A 6,000-nucleotide genomic window follows, 5' to 3' on the forward strand; every position below is an offset into this window, starting at 1 on the left:
AGTTATCGTTTCAATCGGCAGTTATCGTTCCGACATGGGCTGAAATCTGCCGCGATTAGTGACGGCAGATACTGTACAGCGGCGGATTTTGTACGTACAGGCTACTACGTTGTAATAGCGTTGCTTAACCTGCCGCGTGCACGTGATCTTCGTCAGGGACTGTGTCGAAAGAGTTCCGCGCTGCGCGGATTAGGTTCCAAGTGGCTACTGCAGCCATTTTAGTAAGCAAAATGCTGCATGAATCGTCACGAGATGGAGTGAATTCTGCCTCCCTATGAATACACAACAGGGCGGACTTATTCCTCTCTTTGAATACGTTACAGGGACTCACGGTTGACATTTTTATAATCTGTTGATATTTTTATAATCTGCGGACATTTTAGTAGGCAAAGTGCTGCATTCACCTAGGCATGATACCTGCACCATGTGCACTGGAGTGAATTCTGCCTCCCTTTCATTTTCTCGTTTGAGGGGGAGCCGAGGGGAGGGGGTGGGGGAGGGAGGGGGAGGGATCATAATGCTATTCAAAAGCATATATCTATAAGATAATTTCTCGCATGGCTACGAAAAAAAAAGATACGTGCGGACCAGAGCTAGCTGTTGTAACCTCGGAATACCGGTCTGGAGTGTAAGTGGAGGCAGCGAAACAGCAGCAGCGAGGGGCGGAAGCAGCAAATATAGAGTTATTGTACGTGAAACTCGAAATGGAAGCAGCGAACAAGCAGGGGCGCATTGGCAGAATCAGCGAAAAGAAGAAACCACAGTGAGAAGCAACGATAGTAACGATACCTGCGCTTCAGAACAGTATCCGCCAGTGTTAGGACACGATCTGCCGGCGGATACTGTTTTAGAACAAAAAAAAACGCCGCGGAACGCTATCTGCCGCTACACCGGCTGTTGTGGCAGTCCGCGGCCCGAACTAGAAGTTGTTTACAGGATTGACAGCGCGTATAGTAGCGCGTGACGCACTTGTAACAACTGAGTGCGCACTGCTAGTGTAAAACAATAGCCGGGTTCACACGTACAAATTAGCGGGATGACGATCGCGATGCTCATCCCGAGTTTTTTGGCGAGCGTCCACACGTACCAAATTAGCGGGATGGCGATCGCGATCGGTAGGCCTATCCCGCTAATTTGGCGAGCGTCCACACGTACCGAATTATCCCGCTAATTGCCGATAGAGACAACAACAAAGCCTGCAAACTGGGTCACACAGCGCCCTTCTCTAGCCGGGTTCACACGTACAAATTAGCGGGATGACGATCGCGATGCTCATCCCGAGTTTTTTGGCGAGCGTCCACACGTACCAAATTAGCGGGATGGCGATCGCGATCGGTATCCCGCTAATTTGGCGAGCGTCCACACGTACCGAATTATCCCGCTAAGTGCCGATAGAGACAACAACAAAGCCTGCAAACTGGGTCACGCAGCGCCCTTCTCTATCACTGCTTGCGCGCACTTACCTTTGTCCATTGTCTTTTACGCGTCAGTGGTGTGGTTCGCGCGCTGTTGTTATTGTTCTCCAAAGAGGTGAAGGACCTCTTCGCAGAGGCCTCGCTGTTGTGATGTGCGCATTGCATGATGGGATGTAAAAACTCGAGATTGTAATCCCGACCGTTCACACGTACCAGCGCGCGGCCAATTATCCCGCTAATTGACGAACCAGCGCAAGATTTCTTGGGATTAGCATCGCGATGCTTATCCCGCTAATTTTCGGGTTTTTTCTGTCCACACGTGCAAAAAACTAGGGATGACGATCGCGATGCAAATCTCGAGATTTGTATCCCGCTAATTGGTGTACGTGTGAACCCGGCTTCTGTCACTGCTTGCGCGCACTTACCTTTGTCCATTGTCTTTTACGCGTCAGTGGTGTGGTTCGCGCGCTGTTGTTGTTGTGCTCCAAAGAGGTGAAGGACCTCTTCGCAGAGGCCTCGCTGTTGTGATGTGCGCATTGCATGATGGGATATAAAAACTCGAGATTGTAATCCCGACCGTTCACACGTACCAGCGCGCGGCCAATTATCCCGCTAATTGACGAACCAGCGCAAGATTTCTTGGGATTAGCATCGCGATGCTTATCCCGCTAATTTTCGGGTTTTTTCTGTCCACACGTGCAAAAAACTCGGGATGACGATCGCGATGCAAATCTCGAGATTTGTATCCCGCTAATTGGTGTACGTGTGAACCCGGCTATTGTGACGTACGTCAGGCCAGGGAGGTGGAAGAGAGACTCTTCTTAGTGCTTACCTGAAGAAAATAATGCACGCACACGTGACTCATTTCAGCGCTTCCAATTGGCTACATTCTTGAACCCATTTTATAAATCCAATTAATGTACAATACAAATGGACGCGTGCGCAATCACCCATATATTGCGCAGTGAAACTTAATCATGGCAAGGCGCGTGATCAATAAATTCGACGCAACTGATTGGTGATTGATGCGCTTATTTCTTTTGTCACTGATTGTGTTTTGGCGTATTGTGGCATTGCCTATTTTTCATGTACACGAATTAATCCTTATTTTTCTAAAATATTTTGTTACGATTCAAGCACTTTATATCACAAAAATCGTGTATAATTTTAAAATCTTTTAAAGATAATATTAACACCATTTATCTTATAAATAATTAATGCTTGCGGGCGGACTGAGTTGTGTTCTTAGCTCTGTGATTATAGTTCTGCCCGATCAGTCAGGCGCAAGATCGATTTACCGATCTTATGGAAAAGAATGGTTTTTGGCTGTTTTCAATCACCCGCCGCGTGATGGCGTAGAGATCGTGCTACATAGACTCTACGCAGTCGTTTATTCAAAACAACCAAAAACATCAAAATTATTAATCGATCTGCACGCAAGAATGATAGGAGTTGCGTATACGTGAACGGGTGACATGGTAACTTCATTCTCACACACACACACACACACACACACACACAAACACACACACATGCACAGAATATTTCTCAGTATAGTTTCTTTTTGAAGGTATTGCAGTTTTGTTACGTTATTAGTAGTATACACACACGCACACACACACACATACATACATACATACATACACACAAACACACATATTTTTAGTGTCTCAATATGTAGCGCTTTTATTCTAAGACAATGCAGTTCCATTTCGCGATTACTATGGTCCAAAAACTACCTGGCCTGATGTGCATGCTTGGTGGGGGGGGGGGGGGGGGGTCAAGCAGGAGAAGCAAACCCCATAATTTGAAAACCAAACAGGGTGTTGACCCATACGCAGAGCGGGAGATGTTTTTAGTACCGTTTTAGAATGTTTTCCCCTGCTCGTTTGTCATAATTCAATTGCATATCTTGGTATATAAGAAATCAAAACAAGAACAATTACATAATCTTACCCCCCGGTTCAATAGAGGGGTTTCGTAATGTCAAATTTTATGCACACACCTTTGTTAAATTTCGATAAGCAAACATTTGTTCACCTGATAACAAACAATAACATTGTAATGGATGGAATGATCGTCACCCGCTGTGAATGTTGCTATAGGTTTGACAAGCTACAATGTTTGTCCGACTTGGCAATACTAATGTATGCAGTTCGCCTTCTGACTATTGTGATGTGGTTGTATTTGACAGGTGAATACATAGTTTGTCTACATTACCAAATCATCTATTCTGCTCCACCCCCCCTTCTACTCTATGTCTCTGAGCTTCACGATAAGATGTTACATTGATAAACATTAGCGAGTTGCAACCCAACTGATAACAAACAATACCCTTACCAGATTGCGTTATTTGACAAAGCGCCTGTTCGAACACGTCTATAAGGAACGGTTCGTTCAAATCTTCAAAAATATCGAGCCTGATTACGTATTCCAGTGGAAATTCTCAAAAATGTCATGGCTCATTTTCTTTTATATTAACAGAGAAGTATCATTATGTATTCTTCATGATTCATGCGCTTTGTAAAAAATATTGAGCCATGACATTTTCCGTAAATATTTTTTGAAAAACGGTACTGCAAACCAAACATTTGTTGGCCATAGGTATAACACGCAACGCATCGCAAAGCATGACGGGACTAAGGTTTATGTATTATTCATCAGGCCCCAAAACAACCATAAACCGTTCTTTTGGGGAAGAACGGTATTTCGATCTTGTGCCTGACTGCCGATTGCGGTCCAAATGTGCTTGCTCCATGCATACTGCACGCTTTCCTATCTTGTTAACTCTTTGATAGTACCAAAGATATTAGAGTTAACAAGATAGGAAAACGCACAGAATGTACGGAGCAAGCACATTTGGACCTCATTTGGGGAAGGGAGAAGAATTAAAGTGGAATTTTGTGAGAAGTCAACCCGTTGAAGACGAGTCCCGGGTATAATCGGGCTGGGGTCATAAGAATTGCGTGTAATAGCAAAATCAGCTCGTCTTCAACGGGTTAATGGAACTTAGTAGGGTGGAACATCCTATTACCGGACGCTTTTCTTTGTGGCTTTCAATTCCGTACTCATAGAGTGAAATTTCGGCTAAAAACAACACCACTTATTCACAGACTCATGGAAATTACGAATTCAGCCAACTTACGTCATTTCTTCGTTCCAGTTTTTAGAAAATATGCTTCAAACATACCCCTCTAAAAATAGTGGTTTTTTGCGCGGTGCAAAATCGCATTGTATTACCGGACGCTATTTTCGTAATCGAATAATCGAGGTCTTTCGCACCTAATCCTTGCACCAGAATCACAATTCATCCCACAAATCACCATACACATTCTCACCGAGCGGATGACACACAAAAAAATCTGCAAATGAAGCTCAAATTTCGTATTTTACAGTAAAATGTCTGTCTTGACCATTTCGAACAGTTCACGCAATAAAACCTTGTGAGAAATCGACAACTGGTTAGAGTATACGTGCTTTGTCTATGGGAGCTGCACGCGCGGGTGATGAGTTGCGTGCCCCTTAGCGCACAACTATTCCGCATCGTTCGCGTTTGAGGACGATAGCTACAATTTTTCCGATATTGATCAGTGAACTTTTGGTTCTAATAGAATCTTCAGCATTTTTCCTGTATGTGAGTGGGATTTCATAGAATTTCAGTCGCGAAATGTGATTCAAACATGCATAAATATTAACTATAAACAAGGTACGGGTCACTCAACTATAAATTTGAGGTAAAATGTGAATTTTTTCGTTTTTTTTTACATTTTTATGTGGCGTTTTTTGCGATTTCGGTCCACACAAAGTTCTGTGAGGCTAATCTACGAAGTCTCGCGCGTACAGAATGTCATTAGTACGCAAAAATGTGCGTGTCCGGTAATACCATGGTGTCCGGTGACACCATGCTTGCCCCTACAATTTTATGTGACTTTGTGAACCTTTGCGCAATTTTGCATAACTTTGTGAAAAGTTAATGTAACTTTGTACAACTTTGCGCAATTTTTTGCAACTTTGTGAGAAGGTCATGCAACTTTGTACAACTTTGCACATTTTTGTGCAACTTCGTGAGAAGTTTATGCAATTTAGTGCAACTTTGTACAATTTTGCGCAATTTAGTGCAACTTTGTACAATTTTGCGCAATTTTTAGTGCAACTTTGTACAATTTTGCGCAATTTAGTGCAACTTTGTACAATTTTGCGCAATTTAGTGCAACTTTGTACAATTTTGCGCAATTTAGTGCAACTTTGTACAATTTTGCGCAATTTAGTGCAACTTTGAGAAAAGTTTGTGCAACTTTGTACAATTTTGCGCAATTTAGTGCAACTTTGAGAAAAGTTTGTGCAACTTAGTACAATTTTGCGCAATTTAGTGCAACTTTGAGAAAAGTTTGTGCAACTTTGTACAATTTTGCGCAATTTTGTGCAACTTTGTGAAAAGTTTATGCAACTTTGTACAACTTTGCGCAATTTTGAGCAACTTTGTGAAAAGTTTATGCAATTTTGTACAATTTTGTGCAACTTTGGTCAATTTTGTCAATTTTTGGCAACTTTTGTCAATTTCCACTGTGACATGGGGCCTTTATTT

This window comes from Diadema antillarum, unplaced genomic scaffold (assembly GCF_040938485.1).
Source record: "Diadema antillarum isolate AM-2024a unplaced genomic scaffold, OU_Dant_1.0 scf00000006, whole genome shotgun sequence".
NCBI lineage: Eukaryota > Metazoa > Echinodermata > Echinoidea > Diadematoida > Diadematidae > Diadema > Diadema antillarum.